Source organism: Diabrotica undecimpunctata, chromosome 4, assembly GCF_040954645.1.
Source record: "Diabrotica undecimpunctata isolate CICGRU chromosome 4, icDiaUnde3, whole genome shotgun sequence".
In the NCBI taxonomy this organism is placed as follows: domain Eukaryota; kingdom Metazoa; phylum Arthropoda; class Insecta; order Coleoptera; family Chrysomelidae; genus Diabrotica; species Diabrotica undecimpunctata.
Genome location: NC_092806.1, coordinates 152,004,927 through 152,019,231, shown reverse-complemented (window position 1 = coordinate 152,019,231; position 14,305 = coordinate 152,004,927). Strand labels below are relative to the sequence as shown.

Sequence of the window (14,305 nt, the reverse complement as noted above, 5' to 3'; positions counted from 1 at the left end):
TTCTGAAGAGGTAATTCGAGATACTCTGGAAGATGAAACAGTCGGCATAAGAGTAAATGGAGTCTTAGTTAACAACATCAGATATGCAGATGATACAGTAATAATAGCCGATAGTTTACAAGAAAGGGAAAGACTCATAATTAAAATAGTAATGTGTAGTAGGGAGTACGGACTCTCGCTCAATATCAAAAAGACGAAGTTTACGAAAATTTGTAAAAACAACCATAATACTAACGAAATCTTGACAGTAGAAGGCCAGCAGATCGAAAGAGTAAAAAAGTACACTTACTTAGGAACACTTATAACAGAAAATAATGACTACACTGCAGAAATCAAAGTCAGAATCGAAAAAAGCACGTTCTAATTTTATGAAAATGAAAAAGGTCCTATGTGGCAAAGATTTAACATTAGCTCTTAAAGTACGCCTAACAAAATGTTACGTATACAGTGTACTATACTATGGAGTGGAATCATGGATGTTAAATCTAGACACAATGAGACGACTTAACGCCTTTGAAATGTGGACCTATAGAAGAATTATGAGGGTTTCCTGGGTAGATAGAGTTATGAACAATGAAGTACTAAAAAGAATAGGTAAAGAGAAGGAAGTTGAACTTACAATTAAAGAAAGAAAGCTACAGTATCTCGGACATGTGATGCCGGGCAAGAAGTATGGCATCCTGCGACTCATAATGCAAGGAAAGATAGATAGCAGAAGAAGCATCGGAAAAAGACGAATTTCATGGCTCAAGAACCTGAGAGAATGGTTTGGATGCAGCTCAAAACAACATTTTAGAGCTACTGCCTCAAGATGATTTCCAACCTCCGTAGCGGAGATGGTACCTGAAGAAGAAGAAGAATACCTGTGGACATCTAGTTGGGACTTCTATATGTGTTAGTTTCTCAAAAGTAAGTTTAAAATAACGTTATCATATGCACCCGAAATATCTAGAAATAGTGCTGTTAAATAATTATTATTTGAGTAGGACAATTGGATGTCAGTAGTTAATTGTGACAGATAGTCGATGGTTTCTTTATTTCTCCAAAAGCCTAACTGGCCTACCGGGAATATGCCTTTGTATTCACACCACCATTCCTATCTAGTTTTCATGATCCGTTCAAGTGTTTGTAGTAGACATGACATCAGAGAAATAGGTCTTAAAGAAGTTCGATCGTTTATTTTAGGTATAGGAATGACCAGACATTGCTTAAGAGAATCACAATTATCTCCTTTTAGTAAAATGTTGTTAAATATTTTGCATAAATAATTTATAGCAATTTCGGGAAGATTTTTTAACATTAAGTAGTTTATACCGTCCATACGTAGAGATGTATTTTTTTGAAATTTTAATGTTTGCTGTAAGTTCCCTCGGAGTAATGGGAGTTAGTAAAAAGTGGGCATCGATATGGTTATCTATTATATTTACTGGTAGATGAACAGAGTCGGGAGCAATTTTAGATAAAAGTTGTTTTACTGCTGATTCATCGTTAATAATAATTTTATCTGATATTGGATTTTATTTACCCTTTTCCAAATGTCTGATGAAGGGGTTTGCCTACTAAGAGAAGAGCAATACTGTACCCAGCTAGATTTAGCTTTTAAACGAAAAGTACGTCTACATATAGCCTCGTTTCTTTTATATACATTAAAATTCAAAAGGGTTAGATTAAATTTAAACTTTTCAAAGAGTTTTTCCTTAAAATTTAAGCAGCTAGGTACTCGTCATCCCACCAAAATTAATATATCTTTATAACAGACCAGTTATCAAGTACAGAAAGCCACTGGAGAGACGTTTTCCGAGTCCATGAGAGCAGCCCAAAATCGCAAGAGATGGAGAGAATTGACAGCCCGCATTGTAGGAAATCACGATCCTCAGCAATGAGGAAACGACAAGAGAGAGGTAACAGACCATTCTTCTACAGAAACTTCTAAATTAACAAAAAATGTGAAACTAACATGTACAAAATAAGGAGAAACGTATAAATTAAATGTACAATTGAAAAAAGAATTACACTGAGAACTCATTCATATTAAATGAGTTCTTAGTGTATAATATTTATAAAAAATGAGGAATACAAGACCAATGAAAGAAATATGACAACTAAAAAAGGAAAGACAAAAAAGGAAAACCCTTTACAAACATGCGATAGGCATAATTATTAACGAAAAGAAAGAAAAACGGAGATAAATAAAAAAAGAAAGCGTTTGCAAAACTTGTATATACTCCATGTAACTCAATTTTTACCATAGGTACTATTATTATATTAAAATGAATGTTTGGTGTCTATATATAATATTTAAAAAAGAATTTAAAATCTAGCATAAATAAATTTCATTTCACAGTATAGTACTGCTACCAAGTACTAGTTTCTCTATATTTACATAACAGACAGAACATACTTCAGGTCACTATTGTTGTAACAGGTTCGGTAAAGCACCAAGTTGTCAAGTAGTACCGATAGCACTGGAACAGACAGACAGACTCTCGACTAGACGAAGACGCGTCACTCGTGTCAAGAAGTACCGAAAATCCGCTCCGACACGCACAAATTTCGAATTGTACTGATCGAATGTAACGTACTATCACAATTCGTAGGAAATGCGGTACTACTTACTACTTTGTAGTACTGGTCGTCGACAACAGCCGGCTGGTTGAAAATGAAGAGAGTGGTACGCTCTTGCGTCGACCTACTTTGGTACGTCGATGTGCTTGGAATAGTTTTGGTGAAAGAGTACGTAGCTCATGTGTGAGAAAGCACAAAGAAGCAGGATCGCCTTCACCAAAATTGTGAAAAATTATCATATAGAAGCGGTTTCCAATGTTGAATATGACCTGAAAAAATATGTTGTCTTTTGATTGAAAATAAGGCTTAATCGATCCCAAATGGAGTAATAAATGTTGAGTTAAATGCCCGTGTAATAATAACGTTTGTCAATGATATTATAATATTTCGAGAGATTTCTCTTATTTATAAAAATGTTTAAACATATTAATAAAATCAATATATATATATATATATATATATATATATATATATATATATATATATATATACATGAGGAGTTCAACATCACGAATGCATGGTCCCAAGAATGGAACGAATGGCAAAATAGCATGCCCTGCATTACCCACAAGCCACCAGGTTTTGATCTTCCACGCAAAACATGGTGCACTCTAAAGGTCGATTCTCACTATACGTTCCGTTTACTTTCCATACCCGTTCCATATACCTCCCATTATTTTAACCACAATTCTCAGTAGACGTCGCGTTTACTTACAATAAGTCTGGTTTTTCTCAATGAACTTTAAATTAGAGTGGAAACAACTTCCACATTCAGTTGTGTAGACAAAAATTACTTTTTCTGAGTCATCCAGTATCACAGTTGCTAAGATTTTGCATTATACACATAAACAAACAAATAATTTAAAATTTATTCGGCATCGAGTTCCTTGACAATAGCTGACCAAATATTGTCTTTAAATGAATTATCGCTACATTTTTTATTTTCAAAATCATATAAGGCATTATTTTGCCTGACAAGTTCTATCAATTTTTCGTCATTCATATTTATCTTAACAACTTAGACTGAACCGCGATGTAATAATATTCGCACTATCCATACCATACCCGACACATCGCAGCTTGTCGCAGAAAAAATACGTGGCCGGTAATCTTGAACGCGAGGCTTCGGGAATGGTAGGTAAACGGAATGGAAAGTGGGCATATACTATATGATTTGTGTTTAATAATATTTTATGTAAATGGAAAGCCACGGATATGGAAAGTAAACGGAACGTATAGTGAGAATCGACCTTTAATAGGATCCGAACCAGACATGGCAGATGTGCATACATGCTACATAAATGGGGAAAAAACCCGTCTCCTCAATGTGACTGTGGGGAGAACCAAACCATCGACCACATTATTCAAGAGTGTCCCTCAAGATCCTACAATGGTAGCCCTGAAGACTTCCTGTTTGCAACTTCAGAGTCAATTGATTATATAAATACACTTGATGTTTGTTTGTAACTATTTAAAGTTTGTCAAATACCTATATTACTAGTGTTTGTGTATTTGTTCTAAATGTGTTGTAATTGCCATACGATAAATAAATAAATATATATATATATATATATATGAAGCAACAAGAAGTAGGGAGACCTCTCTTTGATAGCGAAATTAGGTGAACCGCAAATTCAAAGCCTCTTACATAGAGGTTATTGAACGATACTAGGAATAATTCACCTTTGTTCACCTTTAATGTGTTTTCTCTAGGTAAAGAGTGAAAAAGGTAATATTGAAAATTAAAATACACTGCTCAATTTTCAATAAAATACGCTAAGAGTCGTATCAGTTTTTTTAAGAACCATCTGTACATCATCATCATTCTCAACGTATTTTACCAATTATGCAGCCTCCCTTACATAGCAGTTCTTCATTTTTGCCCACGATTGTCTAAAATTCGCTTTTTTGTGCCATGTTGTATTGGCTTGTTTCCTTATGTCATAGTCCCAGTGGCGGATCTATACATTTGCCTTGGGAGGTGAACTTTCAGCTTGAGGGGAACTTCCAATGAAACACCAACCAAAAAACCTAAAAAAGATACACCCAAGCTACACAAAAAACATAAATAATAGGTTTTCTTAGTTCTAGTAATAATTCTGAGACTCCTTGGAAGGGGGAAATTTCCCTATTCCCATCTTAAATCTTAAATTTGAACGTCTCGTCTTTTTGGTCTCTAGACGCCTCTTGGATACCACAGTGTAATTCTAGTGGACCATCTGTTGTCAGTTCTTCTCGCCCACTGCCATTTTAAAATTTTAATTCTGTGGATTACATCAGTGAGCTTGCTTTTCTGTCTTTTTCATTCTATTCTTTTTCGATCTCTCTTTGTTATACCTAGCACGCATCGCTCCATTGCCTTTAATTGACATTGAGTTTCGCTATAACTATTTCTATAGTGTCCAAGTTTCACAGCCGTATGTCATGATTGGTAGTATACACTGATCGAATGCTTTTTTCCAAAAGATGACCAAGCCAGTTTCATTCTTCTGTTAATTTCTGGAAGTAAGTAGTTCAGGGCTATTTGGGCGTACAGAGAATGAGGGCCATGATTTGATTGTGTCGTTTATGTTAGGGGTTACAAAGCATACCTTACCACTCTGCCTCAGTGCGGGTTGGTAAGGGTTAGCTGGTTTGTTACGGTTTTAAGGCGCAGAAAACACTTCTTTCAATCTCCTTCTGCTATATAACGTACTCCCATAGTACGCCATTATTACCTAGGGGTTTCGTGATTTGTCTTCGTGGACATAGAAGGTAGGACTTGTTGGCAGAACTGACTGACTTTTTTGATCAGCTGTGACCCATTATTCACTATTAGTTAAGCATTTACGGGAGATTTTAAGGATTTGCTTTTTACTCTCGTACGGTTGGTTTATCCTCCATAGTACCTGGAGTTCCAGGATGATTACCAGCTGCCACTCGAGAAGATGAACGAAGATTCATCTGTTCTATCTTCTTATTCTTCTTTATGTGCCGTCTTCTACCGAAGGTTGGCGACCATCAAACGATTCTTTGTGCCGCATGTATTATGTTCGCGGCTTCTGGTATTTGAAACCATTCTCTCAAATTTCTCAGCCAGGATTTCTTCTTTCTACCCAAACCTCTTCTACCTTCAATCTTGCCTTCCACGATAAGCTGAAGCAGACTGAACTTATCATTACGGAACACATGGCCCAGGTATGACGCTTTCCTCCTTTTAACAGTTGTTAACAATTCCATCTCTTTACCCATTCGTCTTAATACCTCTGTGTTGGTCACTCTGTCTGTCCAAGGTATTCTCAGTATGCGTCGATACAGCCACATTTCTAGAGCCGCTAACTTCTTTATAGTTGCTGCTGTTAACGTCCACCCTTCAACTCCGTAAAGTAGCGTAGAGAGTACGTAGCATTTCGTGGCGCGCCATCGGAGGTTAACGCTTAGGTGGCGGTTGCTTAAGAGCTTTCTCATTTTGATGAATTTGGATCTTGGTATTTCAATTCGGATCTTAATCTCTACATCTGGGTCCCACTTATCATTTACTGTATATCCCAGATATTTAAATCGGTGTACTCTTTCAATACGTTCGGCTTCAATATTCAGGTCGATATGTTGAATGTTCTTTTTACTGATCACCATAAATTTAGTTTTCTTTCTATTGATCTTCAGTCCAAATTGGTTGCCAATTGTATTTACTCTATTTAGCATCATCTGTAAATCTTCGATATTATCGGCCAGTATAACAGTATCATCTGCATATCGAAAATTACTTATTGGTACGCCATTAATCTTGATGCCCTCGTTGTACTCTTCCAGTGCCTCTAGAAATTCTTCTTATTAACTGAGAAATAATATGGTTTCGATTTACAGTTCGAAATTTCTTACATTTAATTATATATATCTTACATGAAAGGTTTATTAGTTCTCTATGCTCAGAAAGCACCTCGATTATTAACAGAGATGTCGGTTTCTCAGGCCTTGATGTGTAATTGAGAGTATTCTTCTCAATGCGAAGGAATACCGGCAGAACGTCCACTCTTTAACTGTTCACGGTTTGCGAAATAATTCCTTTCCAGACCCAAAGTTCTTTTCAGATCTTTACTTATTTCGACAATCACATTTCAACAGCCAAGAGCTCACTTAGGACCGTTACCTCTCGCGAAATAATTACAAGTCTCTTTGGACCTTTACTTATTTCGAGCGAATGGTTTAGTGGCAAAGTGCTGCTTCAGCTTGTTCACCAATTCGAGGAATAATTCTAAATCCGCTCGGGCTTTTATTTATTCCTGACCGTCTATCCACTAAACCACTATCTGTCTGAACAGCGAAGTGTTCTCTTCGAGCTGTTTGATTATCTTTGCGAAATAATTAAAGTCCGTTTCCCGACTTTTCTTTATTTCGAACAAAGGATAGTGGAACAGCCAAGTGCCGAATTCCTTGACTTCTTAATTTGTGGTGATAATCTCAAAGTCGTGAGACCTCATGTTTATCTCCAGCAATTACAAGAAGTATGGAACCGTTCTTTTTCGTGGGTTTCGTAAAACGGGCTACTCAGCCAAATAAGTCTGGATTTGTCAAGATTAAGAACTAGCATAACCTCCGATCGGAAGCTACGCTGCTTTTATGGATTTCCTAGTTGCATGTGCGCAGGGATCATCGGAGGTCGAATACAATCGTAAATAATAAACCTTGTTTTAATTAGCTGGCCAGAGTGACAATCTTCGTTGTAATTGGTCCACTCTGGCGACATTGCCAGCAAATGAACAACCCTTTCGATACCTATACCAATTTAATTATTATATATATATATATATATATATATATATATATATGTATATATATATATATATATATATATATATATATATATATATGTATAATATTGTTGTTCTGAAATCTTCTGGCGACAAAAAATAAATAAATAACTATTATTACTACATAATTAGGCTATCTAACAATAATTTGATATTTGTAAAAGTTAATGTATTGTTTACAGCCTTCGACAACTAGTAATTTACCTGTAAATGACTTGTACATTAATAAACGTACATCATTGACACAATTTGGTAGTAAGTAGCAAACTTGATTTCTGTATAATTGATAACTGATAGCACCATTGGTAATTAGCCATATTTAGTAATAATGTAGACGGCTGAAAGGTCTTATAATTGACTTGACGACGGTATTGTTGCAACATAATAAATGTTTCGCCTCTTGACAATAACGTGTGCACACCGGGAACTCTTATTAGCAAGAATGTTGTCAGATACTTGAGTAACAAAAGATGAACGAATCAAATGTTGATAAAAACTAATCAGACCGTACTGTTTTAATAAGACTGCACGGCCCTTTTGTAGTATATTTCAAATTAGGTGGCGAGAAATATTTATTATGGGAAATAGATTATTTCATGGCTTTATGAAGAAGAATTACTTGTTCTAAATACACAGGGGTAAAAATAATGTAAAAGTATGCCTTAACCTCATAGTAAATCACAATTTTAGACGAACTTTACGAAATTTATTCTGCAGCTCAGTACGACGTAGTTCCTAATTAAAGTCGATTTGATCGACACGTACCCAGTGCTGTTTATCATAATAAGCGACGATGCTTGGAATAAGCAATGTATTTTCAATAAGACATTTCCTTTAATTACAATTAAGTCAAAACATCACAAACCCTGGACTACCAAAGGTATCTGCATATCAGCCAAGAATATGCGTTCACTGCTACTACTGTACATCAAGAAATTTACTACCAACGTCTTTGTCACTGAATATATCTCCAAGTACAGAGGAATCTATCTAAAACTTACTAAAACAGCTAAAAAATGTACTACTAAAATCGTCTGGAAAGCTCTAAAAGTGTTGCAAGAGAAACTTGGTACATAATAAACGACCTTCGAAATAAAACTAACACAGCTCAAACATTTTCTCTTCCAAACAATCAGTAGTATCAAAAACAAATCTTCCTATAGTAGTGATGGACTATCCATAAAAATTTTCTTAAATCTCCCAAATGTTGAAAGTCCTGGTCTGACTAATGAATGATTCCTTTGAAAAAGGTATATTTTCAGAGTGCCTAAAGACAGCCATTATTATTTCTCTTCCTAAGGGTGGTGAAAAATCGAATGTCTGCAACTATAGACCTATTGCCTTACTAAAGTCCTATCCAAAATTATTGAGAGACTTATAAAAGCCCGACTTATCTCCTTTCTCGTTGAAATCAACATTTTATCACAAAGTCAGTTCGGTTTTTTATGTAATAAATATGTTATATATATATATATATATATTCTGTTCTACATGAGGTCTATTAAGCACTAAACAATAATCTGTACACTGCCATCGTTTTTTGTAACTATGCCAAAGCTTTTGATTGTGTAAATCACTACATTTTGATAAAAAAACTAAATTTCTACGGAATTCGAGGTATTTCTTTGAGTTGGTTCCAATCTTGGTTGAGGAATAGGAAACAACTAGTTAAAGCAAATGATACTGACTATAGTCACAAAAGCATTGTATGTGGAGTACCACAAGGTTCAGTACTGGGTCCTCTACTTTTCCTTATCCTTATAAATGACATCACTATCTGAAAATTCGATGGAAAATTTTTTCTATTTGCTGATGATACCAGTATTACCTGGAGGAACTCTAATATTGCAACTCTTCATGCAATTATAACTTCTAATCTACTTAAAATAAAAACCTGGCCCGACTCTAATTTATTTTCTTTTAACGTGAATAAGACAGTAGCATTATCCTATAAAGGAGCTCTTCAACCCTTGCTTCTTATTAACAGCCAGATCAGTATCGTTGATTCTGTAAAATTTCTTGGTATTTTGGACAGCAACCTTCAATGGTCCCTTCATATCGATTTGTTAAGTAAGAAACTAGCCTCAACCTGCTATGCAATAAGATCTGTTTCGAAGTAAATCAATTTAGCATCTTCCAAAAAAAACATATTTTTCTTTGTTCGAGTCTCATCTTCGATATGGCCTTCCCTTTTTGGGGTTCTAGTACAAGCTACTTCAAAAATCACGGGATTTTAACTATTCCCTCTTTATATATTCTAGAAACTGTTTGCTTAATTCGTAAACACCTACATGTTTTCCAGCAAGACCTAATCATGACTACTCCACCAGAAATTCAAGCTTTGATGTATATTTACCGATCCCGTCCACTGAGTTAGTACCTAAAGAAATATATATTATATTCAGCAAAAAAATTATACAACCATCTCCCTTTGCAACTTAAATCTACAACTTCTTTCCTTGAGTTCCGTAAATTGACAAAAGCCTATCGATCTGAAAGGCCATATTATCCGGTGGAAGAGTTTCTTAACGAATAACTAAGGAATTACTGTACGTTTAAGAACAAGCAACTAAAGTATTTTTATATATACACTCGCGATCATAAAATCCGGGTCACCTTGAAAATCGCCGTTATTTCATTTTTAACGAGCTTTATCGTAAATAATAATAACACAAATACAAACTAATGCATGTTTCTGAGAATTGTTGTCAGCTTAGCGGTTTCCTTTGTAACAAAGAATTCCAATAATGCCGATTGCGCGGAAAACTGTACACTTCCCAAAATAAACGGTACCTGTAACTGCCGCTTGTTTTAAATGTCTCATTTGTGCTTCGCCTTTCTGTTCAAACGCAACGAACAAACGTTTATTATTGCCACCATTAGTGTTTATTAGTGCCATTATTAGTGTTTATTATTGTTTATTTTTTGCCAAAAATGCCTTTACTGTTGTTGAAACGGCATTGTTGCGTTTGTGGAAGACGGTCACACTCAACGGCAAGTCGCAAGAACAGTTGGCGTAAGCCTTTCTACGGTTCAACGAGTGCTTCAACGCTTTCAGGAGACGAGTTTGCTAACCAGACGACCTGGCTCTGGACGAAGAAGAACGACCGCGGCACGAGATGACCGTTTTCTTGTGTTTCAGGCTTTACGAAACCGGACCTCAACTGCGGTTATGCATCGAAATTGCCTACAGGAAATACGAAATTGTAATGTTAGCGTTGCAACAGTCAGGAGAAGACTTCGTTCTTCTGGACTATCTTCTCGGGTAATGGCTACAGGACCACCACTTGGCCGGGCGCATCGAGTTGCACGACTAGCTTTTGCTGGACAATACGCGCATTGGGGAACTAATGATTGGAGCAAAGTGTTATACTCAGATGAATCCTGTTTCTGCCTAACTGGATCCAATGGACGTGTAAGAGTTTGGAGGAGAACCGGTGAACGATTTTCACAAGCTTGCATTGCTCCAAGAATGCCATTTGGTGGAGGCTCGGTCATGGCTTGGGGAGGTGTATCTTCCGACTTCCGCACAGAATTACCCTTCATCGAAAATGGGAAACTGCACGAAGGTACATTACGGAGATTGTGGAAGAACATGTTATGCCCACCATGGCAGGGCTTGGAAAAGACGCCGTTTTTATGCAGGACAACGCGCGACCGCACGTTGCCAGGATCAGTATGCAATACTTGGACGAGGTTAGAATTACGAGGTTACCCTGGCCAGCTAGGTCTCCGGACCTGAATCCCATCAAACATCTCTGGGACGATTTGAAAAAACGTATTCAAACCCATACACCTCCTCCTAACAACGCACAGGAGCTTAAGGATCTGTTAGTGAGAGAGTGGAATAACATACCTCAACATGTAATCCAGAGAAAAATTGAGAATATGCCCCGTCGTCTGCAAGAGGTTATTAGAGCAAGGGGAGGCAATACACGATATTAATCATTGAAATTCTTCTGATGTTTTACCACGTTGTGCATTTTTCATTTTTTCTTTCGTAAGTCTGTTTCAACAATTTGGTTCGTTTTCTGCTTTTTCAATAAAAACAATAAAAAAACCGTTTTTTTTTTCAAAACAAACATTGATGACAAATAAAAAATACATTAGCTTAAAAAAAGGTTATTACTGCACCAGATGCAAAAATATTCAAGAAACTTGAAATTTTCAAGGTGACCCGGATTATATGATCGCGAGTGTATTTGGGTATCACATGAAGCAACTTAAACTTATTAGTAATAGTATAAGTAAAGTTTTATTATGCAATTTGCAATTTAGTTTTTACAATGGATTGTATATTTTATTATCTTTGATTTTGTGATATTGACGATTTATGTATTCTTCTTCTTCTTCTTCTTCTAATGGCGCTACAACCCTTTGTGAGTCTTGGCCTGCTTAACAATGTTCTTCCATTCTGCCCTGTCGGATACTTTCCTTCGCCACTGCCTGATGTTCATGGTTTTAAGATCCCTCTCTACGTCGTCTATCCATCTTTTACGGGGCCTTCCTCTTGTTCTGTTTCCTCAGTCTAAAAGTAGTATTTTTAAAATTCCCAGAAGATTGGATTTTGTCACTTACGCCCTTAAAAAAAATTTATTTATATTAAAAACTGTAACTGAGTTCAAAAAACTGTCCTCTAATTAAGAATAGTGGGCCTTATTCTAGAAGAGGAGTTTAACATCTATATAAATACTTACTTCTTATCTGAAAAAATATCTTTATGTATTTATGTATTTTAGTAAATTTTAATTGTTATTGTAATTTTTTTTACTTTTTGTAAGCTTTGTCCATAAAATTGTACAGTTTTCAGTGACAATAAAGCATATTTCTATTCTATTTTATTCTAAGAGCATATTTCTATTCTATCTGATTCTTATTTTTATTGAAACGTTTAAAAGGGTTCAGACAGAAGAAAAGTATCTTAGCTACTAAACCTTCAAGAGTGATATCACAAAACATCCGCTCATTTATTGGCCACAAACAAAATTATTATTATGAATATGATTGCCAATGTTCGCTATTAGGACATAGTACGCGAAGAAAAAAAAAATATTGGTCTGTTATTAGAAATATTTATTTTGATTACTATAAGAACAATTTCAAAGTTATTTTCTTCTTCAAATATAGCAACACTATCCGAAAATGTCCCGGCATTGGCCATTTTCAAGGATTATTCTACACTTATACCATTTTTTGCATAGTGGGCTCGACGTGTAGTTGAATTCAACGATCACTTAATAAATATTGTCGGAATACGTGAGTTATTTACATTATTGTCTGATTAAACAAGTGAAGAACCTAATTGACATACCTTCTTGTTTTTTCCGGGTTAACTGAATTCAATAGAAGAGACTGTTGTTGAATATCGTTCGCTTTTTTACAATACCTTGTATTTGGTAGTTAGGCTATTTTATTATCGGTATGTCAATAACTCATTAAAAGCGTTGTGTGACTTTTTGAGTTTCTGAATTGTTGCGCAAACATGTTTATTTGTATTACCAAGAATGATGGCTTGAGAGCCAATTATTGAGGTTTTGTGTGCTTTTCTTAGTTGAAGTAGCTTCTCGACAAAACGGAGATTGGATGATATTATAAGATATGCCAGTTATCTAAATTATGCTTAGTTTTCTACAACTTTGATTGTACGTATTTACTGATAAAAGTGCATCATTTTTACTAAGAGTATATTAACGAATAGCAATTGTTCTGTTTAAAAATTTATTATTGAAAATAGAAAAGAGGCGGAGTCTTTGAAAATGGTAAAAAGTGAAAAAATAGAGTAACAGGATATAACCCATTGTATCTTCCACACAATTTTTTTTTTTCATGAAATTTGATGAAAACTTACCCTTTTATCTCCCAAACACACTGCAGCGTTTTTTTTTAAATATTTATTTTTCTCTTTCTTTTATTTAAAATATTTATTTCTCTTTATATTGATTTATTATCGAAAAAGTACTTCAATTTTCAATAGAAAATTTTCCCATCAAAATATCGGCTTTTTGAAAAAATTCTGTAGGTTTTTTGTTCGTTAAAATCTCTACTTTCTGATGATGTAAAAAAATATATACCTACATTAGTATGGCGAATGTTCTCAGAAAATGCGAAAAAACGAAAAAACTCGGATTAGAAATTTTTTTCATCATTAAGTAAAATTTTGAGCTGTAAAATTTATACTTTAATTACTGGAAAAATGTAAAATTCCATGTTATATTGATAAACTAAAATTGCAACTCTAAATATACTGCTATAATTAATAACCAAATACATTAATAAAGTTAATACTTTTTAAGACATCTACAATATTTTGAAAAAGTTATAGGATATTTTTTAAATTACATACTTAGGTATCTAATTGCTATTTTTACGGTAAGGTATATCAAAAAGGGTTGAGTTTACGGAAAGTACAAGCTGAATATAGCCGCAAATGTCAAAAATATTTCGGTTTGGCAGTGTTGGGTTGTTTTTATAATGCATATGGGGTATGCTTCAAATATAAAGAGATAAAGCTTTTAAAAAGTACATTTTGATTATACTATTTTATGAATTCTGCAATTTTTAATTTATATGAAGCAATAACGAGTAAATATTTGTCTCTTTCGAGATTAATTGCAAACATCTGTTGTAATCTGGCAACTGCTGATTTGACGATTGCCAAATCTATCTAGCTATCAAAGGGCAATTGCAAAAAAAAATTTCTAATAATTAACTGCAATTAATCTCCAAAGAAACAAATATTTACTCATTCTTGTTTTATATAAATCAAAAATTGTAGAACTCATAACATAATATAATCAAAATGTACTTTTCTAAAATTTATCTCTTTATACTTGAAGCATACAGCATATACATTATAAAAATATGCCAACACTGCTAAACCGAAATTTTTAGTTCCATGTTTGACATTTGCGGCTATCATCAGCTTGTACTTTCGATAAACTCAACCTTAA

General features: G+C 34.7%; 1 protein-coding gene across 5 annotated transcripts in view; it reads right to left on the bottom strand.

Annotated features, from left to right (window-relative positions):
• The window catches only part of LOC140440228 (uncharacterized), a 211,021-nt gene extending 208,401 nt beyond the window's left edge, over positions 1-2,620 (bottom strand). For all 5 annotated transcript variants that reach the window (XM_072530582.1, XM_072530581.1, XM_072530584.1 and 2 more), the window contains exon 1: positions 2,402-2,620. The gene's annotated coding sequence lies outside the window, so the exon portion shown is untranslated. The remainder of the gene's footprint in view (positions 1-2,401) is intronic.
• Positions 2,621-14,305: the final 11,685 nt, after the last annotated feature.